General features: G+C 40.4%; 1 protein-coding gene across 5 annotated transcripts in view; it reads right to left on the minus strand.

Annotated features, from left to right (window-relative positions):
* The window catches only part of LOC108036460 (protein enabled), a 43,281-nt gene that overhangs the window by 19,234 nt on the left and 10,318 nt on the right, over positions 1-13,729 (minus strand). For all 5 annotated transcript variants that reach the window (XM_044091795.2, XM_050887373.1, XM_050887371.1 and 2 more), the window contains exon 3: positions 6,808-6,867. The gene's annotated coding sequence lies outside the window, so the exon portion shown is untranslated. The remainder of the gene's footprint in view (positions 1-6,807; positions 6,868-13,729) is intronic.

The raw sequence follows: 13,729 nt of genomic DNA on the forward strand, positions 1-13,729 counted from the left end.
CCCATTTGGTTGATAACTCCATTTGTGGCAAATGTTGCGCACGCGCGTTTTAGTTGCTCAGTTGCCCAGGCCGCTGATGTTGCTGCTGCTGCTGATGCTGCTGCTGCTGATGATGTTGCTCCTGTGCCGTTAGTAAATTTCGCGCGAAAAACTTCAAAGCTACCTGGCCAGTGGCCAAGCACCTTTCGATGTTGTTGATGTGGCTGCTGCCCCGTGGATGTTGCTGTTGCTGTTGCTCTGTTGCAAAAGGCAAACGCACGTGTTGCTATGCTCGCTATGAGGATGTTGTTGCCGCAACAGTTGCAATTGTTGTTGTCGCCGGACTGTCACTGGCCGTTTAGGCCAAACTTGGTAAATTGTTTTGTTGAGCGCTGAGCGTTGGCCTTTCTTTTCAGTTCGCTTATATGGATAGCAGTTGCTGCTGCTGTCTCCGAGTGAGAGTTGCATACTAATGCTTGCTCGTAGTACCCCTTATTTGTTGAATAAAAGGGTACACTGTTTGGTTCAAAAGTAAGTAACAGGTAGTAGCGGGCATTTCATTTTTTTAACCAATCATTCAAGCCTTAAAGAATTTAAGTCAGATCATTATTTGTCAAAATTTAAGGTAGATAAAAATGTGAAATTCAAGGTGTTGAAGGTATATTTATTTTATTTAGCTTTCTTAACAGTGTAATAAGTATCCCCTAGTCGAGGCACTCAGTAGTAGCCTCTTTTTTTGCCTGCCAACAATTTTAATTACCACATTGGGCAGAAAGGCCAAGAGGCAGAGGCAGAGCCAGGCATTGATTTGGCACAATTTACATATCAAAGCGAGCGAAGCAGACTTCCTGTTCCACACCCAGGCCCACAAAAAGCACAGGAGCAGCATCGGGAGCAACTAGCAACATCCACCGAGCCACCAGCAACAGATGTTGGCCATGGGTCAAGACCGAGTCGATGGCCATTTACAGCAGCAGCCACTCGGTTGACTTGGTTGTGATGATGATGATGATGATGCCACTGCCGCTGCGAGTCCATTGGCCCTCATGCTGTTCACTTGCACCACTTTTTGTTGTTTCGCTTGTTTTTCAGCTGTTTTCATCTGTTTTGCTGCTGCTGCCTGCCACATTACGTGTTGGCTGCTCCTCGCGATCGAGCACCACTGCACTGGGCAACAACTTCTTTCTGTGGGTATTGAAATTACTTGGCATGTAATTAGCTTGGCTTTTTGTCGCTCCATCTTGTCGATCGCCGCGTGTGGCCCCCTCCGAAAAAGAAAACGCTCCCCAATGATGGATGCCACTTGGTCTTCGTCGTCGCTGGCTGTTGCCGGCCGCATCCGAAGGTGTTATTTTTATGGCTTTATAATGTGAGTCAGAGCGGCTCTTCCTGGGCTCTTGCCCCGTTACGTGGCATGTCAATCACCTGGACATGGCTTTATAATTTGCACAATGGCCAGGAGTGAAAAGAACTGCTGCCGACCTGAGAGATACGGAATGTCTTAACGAGAACGAAAGCTGGGCCTTGGATCGATCTGGAGATCTTGAGATGTTGATCTAGAGATTGGGAGGAGAATAGTATTATACTAAAATTCAATGGGTCTTACAAAGAGAACTTCAAAAAACATTATTAAGTATAGGAAGGCAGCAGAGAGATCAAAATTATTATTGATGTATGCTCTTGGAAAATAGAACATCAGTTCCTGGAAAATTGTGGTTGACCAGGCCATTGTTTTGATTAAAAAAATCTATTTTTATGTGCTTAAGTATAAACAATAATAATACCATTCAATTCGAGACACAGAAGCTTTTCTGATGAAACCTATTTGATCACGAAACCAAAGAATATTATCATTCTTCAACCTAAGTAAGAGCTTGGTAAAAAAAAACTCTACTCCTATTAAAGAAAACCTCAACATTTCTATATTTACCCAGGACACTAATCCCAAGCAGTGGAAATCGACGGTGAAAGAAACATTTAGAAGCGTATCATTATCTTTTACGATCTTTCCACACGACAGAACGATCAGCAGAGAAAGTAAGAAGAGTTCTCGGACCAGCTGAAAGCATCTTATGGATACTAAGCCATCATTAGTGGCAGCAATCGCTTTGGATTTGCCTGTACAATCGTTTTCTTGCTCAGATCCCATTTCTCAGTTCGGTTCTACAGTCCATCAACGATTTGAGGCTTCGATCCGAGTCCGAGCCCCTTTTCCCCGCTTTATGGCACATTCTCCGTATGGTTTTGGTCTCGTTGTTTCCGTTTGTGCCACTTGTGTCCAGTTGAGTTGAAAATTATTGTGATTATGGTAAACTTGTTGCTCTCTCACACGTACATATGGGCCGTAAAAGCCGATCCCCAGCTGCGCACCTGTTGCTTTTGTGGCTCGGATTCCTTTGCAGTTTCTCGGTTTTGCCAAGAAACGCCAGTGTAAGTGTAAGTATATGCACACATGCTGTGTTATGGCCGCAGTTTCCATTGTTAGACTCGTTTGGCCGCTTAATTGCCGCTTTGGATTCAGATTCGGATTTGAATTCTGTTTGCTCAGCTCGTTCACACCACGATGCTGAGGAACTGGGGATGTGCAGCTGCAGCTGCGGCTGGAATTCTAAAAGGCGTGACTAATCAATCGAGGGCTCCAAAGCTGGGGCTACTCTTCTCCTGTAAATCGACCAAAAATCATGCCTGATTCTCTCGATACTACACATTTCGTATCGATTTATGGGCCCAGTTTTTCCCTTGATTGGCACTCCAATGTCGAATTCATCACCGGCTCCATCTTTAGTCATTTTTCTTGATTTTTGGGCTTATGGCTCAGACGCGCCCTAGCCCAAAGAGCAGAGGCGTTGGAGAGAGGGGGCATTGCGTGCCACAGAAATATTTGTTTTCATTGCACTAGGAGTGGGGGGAAAAGTCAGGGGCGTTGTTTCGAAATATATTTACCATTATGGATTAATGTCGACGACATAAACATATGTCTGTCTATAAAAAATATGCCATAAAAATGAAAGCCTACACATTTAATTAAACATTTTAACATTATTAATGTATCTTTAGTGTATAAATAATAAATTTAAAAATATCAGCCACTCAACTAACTAAGTAAGACTGATAAAAAATTATATAGAATTATTTGCTATTGAGCATTTTCTTATTAAATATCCTTTTCAAATATGCTTTGATGGTTTCTGAGCTTAAAATGGGATATGTGTATTGCTTGCTTTTAATTTTAAAGTTTTAAAGTTTTAAACCCTCTGCGCATATATTCTCTCATACAGAAAATGGGTACCCTGCCAGAGCTTAATGCATTCGCTAGATAAATCTCTTACATAAAGTGCGCCCAGTCCCAGACAAGTATCTCTTTTTTTCCGTCCCACATCTGAGCCTCCAAAGTTTAATGCTAATAAACGACGTTTTCGGCTCCGTCTCCGTTGAGACTTTCCCAAAAAACCAACTCAAATCTGACCTTCAAATTCTGATGCTCTTGATGTGGCTTTCGTTGTTGTTGCTGCTGCTCACGCCCAACTAACGAAAAAACACTAAAAAGTGGCTGCCATTTCACTGGGCAAAGCTGCGAGTCGAAGTCGAAGTTGAGTTCTTCACGACAGACGTGCAATCCATCAAAGTTGGGGCTGCCACCCCGCAGCAGAGGCAGTAGAATCGGTAGAGTCGGCAGGAACATGGCGAAAAAGCATAATACATAATAATATTTGTGCAAAGTGTTAAGGCAACAAAACAGCAGACAGTAGCAGACATAGTCAGACAGCCGGGAGGAGCAATCCAGTAGCCGGAGTACAGGAGTAGAACATCTAAGCAACAGGTATAAACGGGGATGGGATGGGATGGGATGGTATGGTATGGGCTGAGATTGAGGGGCAGGATCAGTGGCCAGGCCCGAGGAACTCTTTTAGAAGGAGGTGGAGACGACGACAACGTTTTGTTTTAATTTACTCGACGCCGCCAACGACATTGTTGTTGCTGCTGCTGATGTTGCCGTTGATGTTGCTGTTGGGTTTCCTGTTTAGATAGCTTTTTGTGATTTTATGCGATACACCTTCCATGTACAACTGTTAGGCGGGGAAGTCAGGGGCTAGTCCACTTTGATGTACGTACACTTTGAAATGTTGTTGATGAGTACGCGAGATTTTTAAGAGATTGCAACGGCTGCGACTGCGACTCGGCAAAGGCGACTCGGTTGGCTTATATAATAAATTTTAATGCACGCCCGCCCTGGACATACTGGACATTCTGGACATTCCGGACAGTTGGATGGATGTGGTCCGGATAGAGCTGCCATCCAACAAACTGGCTCACAGTGACTGTGAAGTGATGTAAAATGTAGCTGGCACAAATAACAAGTGTGAACTGCTCAGTCATAATAAAGAAAGATCAAATATGTAGGCCTTAGTAAGAATATTTCGATTTTTAAATGTTATGTGGAGGTAAAACTTGTGCCACCTTAAGTCATATGTTGTATTATCAATGTTAAAAAGCGTTTTCTAATTACAAAGAAAAATCATGAAAAACATGTTATTGATAAATAAATTATTACTTTAGGCTTAAAAAATATATGCAGCTATCACCAAAGCTTACAAAATTAAATGATTATCTTGTAAATGAAGGTATTTGCAAAAAATTTCCTAAGGTAAGGTAAGTAATAGCTCACTCTTTCGTTATAAAATCTAATTTATTGTAGCAAATGATAGGTTAAGTTTAATTATTTCAATTTAAAACTGTACTCACACTGCCTATTACAATTAGCCTGCAAAAAAGTAACAATTTGATGACTCCACTGTGCAGCAAGTGTGTCAAACGCGAACTTATCTTCGCCTGATGTCGACTGTGAGTTTGCCGGCGTTTATATACACATATCTCTCCGCGAACACATATGTGTTTGGCTTGCGTTAGACTGACACTTGGCTAACCAACTGAGAGATAATCATTAACTCGACGTAATTTATGTAGAACCAGCGGCAGTTGACGGCCGAAACAAAAGACTTAGGACACGAACTTGACGAGCAAGTCGTCGGACGACATGCAACAAAGTAAGCCAAAGTTAAACTGGAGAATTATATCAATTAGTCGGGGGGCAGAGGGCCAGGGGAGAGATCAAATGAAGAGGGTCGGGAGCACAGAAGACGGCAATTTCGGGGGCTGGCCCGGGAGACGCCCAAAAAGACCAAGTCACCGCCAACCGTCGACTGCCAGCGGCAATTATAGAGCATAAAACATCGATAATCATAATAATTAAGGATGACTGGGCAGAAAAACCAAAGAGGAGCTGCAGGAGCTGGCTGTGACAACGCACAGTAGCCAGTAGATTACAGGCCTCGCATAGAGATAAAACCCCAGCCGATGGGTAGGATGATGCATCAAGTTGAGGTTCCCGCCGCCGCTGCCACTGCCACTGCACATAAATTGTTAATTAAAGCCTATTTAGGGGTTCTGCGGCCCCAAAATGTTTACTCTACGCCATTGAATTCTTCAGCCACTGCCGTGATTTGTGCATTTAGAAAGTATTCTGACTACCCATTCCCCCAGCCTTTGTGCAGGAAAGTCGTTTAACTGGAAAAGAACCAACTGTAGAACCGAGCATTCCTTTCATAACTCTCAATCAAGAATCGTTGCTGGCCAGAAAACTGAAAGCTTTTAGAGGGGGAATCTATAAATTTCAATGCTTTCAAAAGGTTTATTTTTGTTGAAGACCAAAACAAAGCAAGGGGGAACCCAAAATAAAACGCAGAAACTGTAACAAATTATTTATGAACTTCGCGGCACTGTTTGCCTCCCTTTTGTTGGCTCAAAAGACGTTTTCCTTTTTTGGCTTCGATAAACAATTCCGTTTGTTTTGTTTGGGAATTAGCAAAAATGACAAAAACGACAACAATTGGCAATTTGCTTTGAATTGTGTTGACACATCAAAAGGAAACTGATACTGAGCCCCAAAGTAAAAACGATGAATGTGCGAAGTTTGGATAAACATCTTATTAAACATCGCTAATGAGCCACCAAACCTACATAGTTGTGGTAAATGATCTCAGTTTTTCGGACAAGATACAAATGATTCACTGGGGTAAGAGTAAGCCAACGGAAAACAATAAACTTGACCCACAAAATCTTGTGAATCACTTTTCTTTGGCCAAAAAATAAAACAACATAGCCATATTATAAAAGTGACTAAGTGTAAGGAAGAGACAGAGAAGAAATAAATGCCCAAATTTGTGCTTGATTTATTCCTTACCCGAAAAACCCTGAAAATCCTTGGAACTGGGTCCTCATTAACAGCCCTGAAATGCTCATTTTATAACCCATTAAAGGCATGATCGCACACTTTACTCAAGCAAAACCAAAAAGCCAGTTTCAGTTTCACTGCGGCACCCATTTTCATGCATGAACTGCCAGGGAAAATAAACCACAATTTAAGTAATTTTCTTTTTGCATTTGAGCATTTTTATTTTCTCAGATTTTCACTTTTCCCTGCATCAAAATGTTTGACATTTTTTCTGTCATTCGTGAAGGTTTCTCCGACGTTTTGATTAACCAAACCGAAACTGGTTGTGCAGTTAAGCAGATCCATAAAACGCAGCAGAATAAAGACGAATCGTTGGGTTTTCCATTTTTTTTTTGTGGAAAGGTGCCTGGTGATCTTGAACAAAACGCTCATAACTGGAGCATGAATGTTTATTAAGTCCCTGGTTTTATGGAGATGTTTTCCCCACTTCTTTTGGCTGCCAATCTATTGATCGGTAAACAAAAGCGTTTATTTGGCAGCTTGAATGTTTGACAAATACCCCGAGCTGTTAAATATTTTTATGTCTTGGCACTTACCACTTAATGGGTTTCTCGTGATGACTCCAGTGTGAGAGGAGAGCTGGGCTGCCGAAGAATCTGCAAAGGCACAAAAAAGAGACTCCAATTAGATTTTCCAAATCGATTTTCGAAAAAGCACTTCCTGTGGGCAACTGGCGACAGCCTCATAAGCACATAAATCAGCAAACTTCATTAACACGACTGCCAAAATCTACGAATATAAATCTAAGCTGCAGCTTGCAACGTGCAACGTGCAACGTGCAACTTGCAACCTGTTGCTGCTGCCGCTGCCGCAGAGTACGTGACCGTTCGGTCCGGGAATAAATAACTCAATTTGGGATCGGGCAAAAAAGTGTTAACTTGAAATCTGGCAATAAATCAATGGCCAGGGGACCCGTTGAAGGCAGCTTGTGATTAGCACTCGCCCGATGGCTTATCTACTCGAAAAGGTATTACTATACCAGACTCCCCTGGCGGTTCCGGAAGAGTGTTCTTTTCAATAATCAGCGGGAACCGAGAAAGGCCGAAAAAACCAAGCGAAACGAGAAACCCGAGATTGGGCAGCCGTCACTTGGCCTGACAGGCAATAACTTTGGCAATCTTTTTCGGCTGGTTTAAGCCTCCTTTTTTGCTGGCCAAAAGCGTTGAGTTGTGTATTATAAATGTTACAGAGTCGCGGCAATTTTGCATGCTTCACGCCTGTCTTATCCGCAGATCTCAATCAACTTGCAATCAAATTAATTCGAAATTAGGCCCTGCTCCGTTTTGGCACTACTTGAAATCAAATATTTTGGCTCAGCTTGCGAAATTAATTGCCAAGAAGTTGGGCATATTACAACAAAATAAAACCTGTGGCGATTTGATTCTGGGTCTGACTACGGTTCGTTTCGAAACGTTCTTAAATCCAACCGGTTCTGATATGATTATTATGCTCCAACCGGTTTGCAAGGTAAACATTTTAAATTTTATTCGCTTTTATTTTGCATTTTTCCCTTACTTTTTCGTTGGATATCGTTGATTTCTGTGCATTTTTTACATTTTAAACGTATTTGACACACATGCCGCGTTTTTTGCCCATCTTGATTTAACTGTAAAACTTTGGTGAATTTGGGTGAAGCTTCCGATACAATTTTCAGCTTTTATCTTTTCGCTTGGTTTCGACTTCGTTTACATAATGTTGGCTCGGAATTAACTGCGATACGGCCAGAGATAATAGACTTTTGTCTATGCGGCGCGATTTATTAGTGGTCTTCGTTGTCTTTGTGCCAAAAGCTTGTTGTATTATCATTAAAATGGCACTTAATGTTAATAACTTTCTTAGCCGTCTGCGGTTTTACCCCAGAAGCCTTCATTTGCTTCACTTCCTTGCCATTCCGTTCGATCGTATCTTCCGCGTATGAAGAAAAGAAATTATGCTTACCGCAACTGAAAACAGTTTAATTTATTACCCCGGAAAACTCAAGGTTAACTCCACTTGATGTCTTTCCTCAATGACTCTGGCTTTTCCCCGCCAAAACTGCCCAGTTTTCCTGCACTGCACTTCAATCATTTCCCATGCGAAAACATTGCGAAAAACCCACAAAACAAAGGAAAATCATTAAAAATCTTACAGATACGAATGTGCAACTGTTGGGCAAAAACGGGGAGAAAGACACACTATACATTGTGTGTATATATAACCATATACAAGCGAGAGAAAGAAGAGCCAGCATCTGCGACTGCGTTAATTATGTGCATTTAATGCTTTAATTAATGTTTTCTATTGAGAGATGAGACAGCGGCGATGCAGTGAAAGTTATAAGCACTTAACGGCTGGGAAAGAGTGAAATATTTTGCTGGCAAATATAATCTGAATGTTAATTGATAAACTCGCTAACTTGTTGTGCGTGTGTTACTGCGTGGGCACTGGCCAAATATATTTGATTATGGCCTGAAATTGAAATTGAAGCGGTGAAATTTCAATCCCCTTGAGATTGCTGTGGGATGGGATCTGTATGGTTAAATGGATTAAAGAAAGTAATCTCTCCTTATTTGGGAAGTCATTAAAAGAAGATCTCAGTACTTTCATTGATTGTAAAATATATGATAAATAACTGACTATTCAAAGAAGAGTTCTAAGCAAATCTTCAAACCATCATTAATCTCAAAACCCCCTTTAACCGAAAAATTAAGTTAGATATGGCTATTAAAGAGATATAATAGCATATATAAACAGCTCGCTTTGGCAATGAAACGGTAGTTTTGTCTCAAATCTTTTGTCTGGCAAGCCCATAATACAAATATTGTGTGCGATTATAAATCAATCCAATTTATGTTTTTGTTTCATTCAGGGCCAGTCACTAATTTAAGCTGATGTTTTATTTATGAGCCCGATTCTACAAAAGCGTTGACACGCAGAACCCTCCAAGAAAATAGACGGTTTGCTCTAGGGCTTTCAACTGGCGGCTGTAGCAATGGGATGGATATCTTGGAGATATTTCTGTATCCGTGCGGCACCTGCTTATTAGTTTCTGGTCCCATTATCCACACAGGCAGATAAAGACGGAAAGAAATTTGCAATTTTAATGACGTTCGGTAAGGCTTTGCCGAACCGCAAACCTTATATAACCCCGTCGAGTGCGAAAAGCCACCACTCCGCCGCCCTGGCGGAGTTAGCTCATAATGGCAGGCCACGGCACACAGTCCGCGGCCCACAGTTTATGGCCCAAACAAAACGTGCACTTGGCTCGAACCGCGGCTTTTGCTTTTCCGCCGCGGCCGTAAACCGAGAAACAAGAAATTTCAATTTCAAATTTAAAGCGTCTAACTTTCGCTTTCCTCCGCCAGGAGAAGCGCGGATTTCTCGTTTCTCGCCCAGAATTCCTGCGCCGCAGTTACCACATTTTCCGACTTGGCCAATTCCAATTAGCGGATAGGTCCCGGCAATCCGCCAGTCCACACAAACAATAAATCAAAATCTAATAAAAAAAATACGAAAAATTTGTTGCATGTGCTAATGTTTCTTGCTTGCCGTTGCACTAATGCAACCGGTTGCAGCCCAGCCAAAAATAAAAAAAATCCATGTAAAAATGAAACTAAAATGGGAAAAAATAGAAAAACAGAAAAAAAAGAAACCCCCGAAACAAAACTGCAAGCGACAACCAGACGACGACTTTCCATTTCCAAATGTGTTTGGGAGTGTGTGTCTATATTTCGCTGGGTCTGCAGCCTTCGGCGGCCAAAAGATACGCCGGCAACTGACCACTGCAGCAGCAACACCAACAGCAACTGCAGCACTAGCAACAGCAACATCGCAGCATCGACATCGACACAACAGCAACAACTTTTCATTTCGTTTTTCACGCGGCGCATGCCAAAAAAAAGAAGCAACCAAACTGCAAAGATTATAGATAGAGAATCGAACAGAGGAAATCGGTACCAAAACTATGCCAAATGGTTGGTAACTAATGGTTAAACTTAGCTAAATAAAACTAATAGCTAATTTAATTTGAAGAAAACTAAGAGAAGATTAAAAGAAATGGTTAGATCTATTATTAAAAAATGTACTAAAATGCAGAGATATATTTCTTAAGATCTTAAAGATAATATGATATTATCATATAAAAGTTATTTTCATTGATTTTATCGAATATTCTTGTAACATGAATTTAATTCATTTTTAAGGTAACACTTTCCTAATGTATTGTGAGTTTAATCAGTCAGTTAAACTGGTGTTTTTCACAATTAAAATTCTCGATGTTGCAATAGGTTTTATCTGTTCAAAAAATGTTCAGAATATTGTAGGATGACAAAGTAATTGACTATATTATGTTAAGAGTCGATTAACGAAATCATTAAACTATTCAAATAGTTTAAGATAACAAGCTGGCACCTTAACTAGACATTGAGAATTATCCCAAAAATTTTTTATCTATTTATTTCTTGGGTTATGTTACTATCCTAAGTTGAAGACATTGCAATTAAAATTAAAATCTTTCCTAACACTTAATTTAATTTATTTTTATTGCACTTATTTTATAGTTATTTTAATATAGATGTAATAACAAATAATCATTATTTTCCCTTTTTTATTAATTTTTCTATACATTTGGCTTTAAATTTGAGTTTACTTTTGTTTAGGAATAATTATTTCTGTTACTTCTTATGTTAATACTTCTGACTTATTACGAAACTCAATCATGTATGCATATTTATAGAAGGGAATCGGTATCTACAGGTTACATTTACGTTTTCATTTCCCTCTTCCCGGTAATTTTGGTGTCAGGGAAGCGTAGTCAGACTTCGCCTACTCCGCCGGCCTATTGATGTTTTTGGAAAAGTGCACGGCGACGGGGCAGCCTGGGCAACGTCTGAGCTCTGTCTACGCAGCTGGAGGCCTGCTTAACCCCCTCGTGCCCCACGCCACGCAGCCCGGGGAGTTGTAGGCAAAGCTGTGTGGCAAGTGGCGGGCTGTGTTGACAATTTCCCAGTTGACCGGTCTTTGCCTTTCGTGTTGGCAAATAAAAACGAAGAAGTTGCCACCGGGCTAGTGCCGTCCCTTTTGCCCAGCCAGTGGGTTATTAGTGGGCGCAATTTAAGTGTGTATACGAGTGGTAGTGCGTGCACTTGTTGCTTTTCCTTTCCACTCACTCGACTCGATAGTAATAATTGTCGACTGCCTTTTTTGGCCAAAAGCAGCGGAAATGTAGCTGTGGCTGTTGCCACTGCAGTTGCAATCGCTCTGCCATTGCTTTGGATTTATTTGATGGCTGTTCTGTGTTTGAAAAACGGAAGCAATGTCCAAACAGAAAATAAAAATCCACACAAAGCCGCCAAAGTCGGCTGTCGATGGATGACTCAAGCATAAATTTCTAAAGGGTCTTTACACTTTGTCTGCGGCTCTTTGATTATGCGAACCAACGCGACTCGAGTCGTGAATGTACTTCCGTTGAAGTTGGATCTCTGCCACACAAACTTATAGCCGCCTCTTTAAAACCTAAGAGATGCGGCGGAGGAAGTCCAAGTGCAGCGGAAGCTGTTAGTTGGGTGTTGAATGCTTTCCAGTATTTGCCATTAAGCAGCGTGAAAAAGCCCCTCGAAACTAAAGTTATACAAAGCGATTGCCGGATCTCCGCCATATACCTTCCTCACATAAAAATATCAATTAAACTGGAGACGACAGGGTCTAATGATGTTCTACCTGCATACGGCCTTTGGCCTAATAGATACGAGCCTTCGTGTTTATTCAATCATTTATCATGTTGGAGAGACGCGTGGGCAAACAGGTGAAGAAACAAACAAAGAAATAGAATTCTTGTTCTTACACTGGCGAAAATATGGCAATTATGAGGTCTACTTGACAGTTATTTAAAAAATACAAAGAAAATGTTAAGTGTTCAAAAAATATTCCAAAATATAAATAAGTCATCTTACAGAGTTCTTGCTCTTATACTAACAAAAGTTGAAAATTATGAGTTGAAATAAAATTATTTTAAGAATTTCGTTCAATAGTATATATTAAAAAAAAAAAATCTAGAAAAAAAGAAGTAATATTCTTCCTCATCCACTGACAAAAGTATAGAAATTATAAGATCTATAAAAAAGGTTTTAGGAAAGACAACGAAGATTTACTTTGATCTCTGTAATATAATATGATAAAAACATTGGACCTTAAAATGTTCTGTTCAGAAAAATATGCCTTAAATGCTTTTATATTTTTAAACTTGTTATATGCTCGATGTGCATCTGGTTAAAGTTACAACGCCCTACACCCATCATAATATCATATTTAATTATTTCTTTCCGTGTACCGCCTAGGGTTAAGTGCAGTTCCTTGACCTTTCTGCAGTATTAACTAATTAACCGTTAACATCACCACCGGCACCAACTACTTCCACTTCCATTTCCAACCTGCAGACAAATTTCCTTATGAGCTGTCCGAGTCTGACAAGTTGACGCCTTAGAAATTGTCAACGTCATCTAAGCCAAGTTAATGTTTATTGCCGCTGCTGTGGGCCATGTTTTTTACCGTTTGTAAACTGTCATATTTCTTGTGGCAGCCGCGGCAGCCGAAGCAGTTAATTTGTTATTATTTTGACATTAATTTGTTGATGATTTTCGAATGGTTTTTGCTGCTGCCAGTCGGCCCTGCATAATTTATTCAGATATTTAAATAACAAAACTGGAAATTCTATTTCCCTCGAGGTAAAGTCAAGTTGAAATGAAAGAAATGAAGCGGAAACTTTTTGGGCTTTAAAATTAATTGTCTTGCTAATAGTTGATTAAAAAATATACATATTTAGTTAGGAATATAGAAAAAGAATATCTAACAAATCAAATATTATCTCAACAACAGAACAGTTATAACTGATCATATTTGCCTTTAAAGTTTTTAATTAAATATTCCTAGAAAATTGATCAATGATGTAGTAATAAAAATTTTATTCTTTTAGAAAACCGTAGTTAAAAGCGAATGGCGGAAACAAAGGGTAATACATATATGGTTTTACCTTTTTATATTACCTTTGCTTACGTTCACCCACCGAAGGTTAACTTAATTTATGCAAAAGGTAACGAATTAATGTTTGGCCAACTATTTTCCAAGTTGCAGCAAGTATTCGCGCAATTTCCTGCCTGCGCTGCCAGCTGCCCCAAAAATGCGATCACTTCGTTTTACCAACGACAAATATTTCTGGCTAATTACGCCACTCACTATCATTAACACATTTCTTAGTCATCGTTCTGGGCCAGTCTTCCCCCAGTCTTCGCTCGGCGTTGACCCAATTTTGTTGACAAATAAAATAACAGTGGCTGTCCACCGGCCATCCACGGTCCATTGTGTCCACTGGGCAACTGCATCGAAATTAACATTTTTTGCTGCTATTTTTCGAGCTGCTGACAGTTGCAACTTGCCATTGCAACTGCAACTGCGTTTTCCTGCCGCGGATCGGATCGGTTGTGC

The sequence above is a fragment of the Drosophila biarmipes genome, chromosome 2R (genome assembly GCF_025231255.1).
Source record: "Drosophila biarmipes strain raj3 chromosome 2R, RU_DBia_V1.1, whole genome shotgun sequence".
NCBI classification, from domain to species: domain Eukaryota; kingdom Metazoa; phylum Arthropoda; class Insecta; order Diptera; family Drosophilidae; genus Drosophila; species Drosophila biarmipes.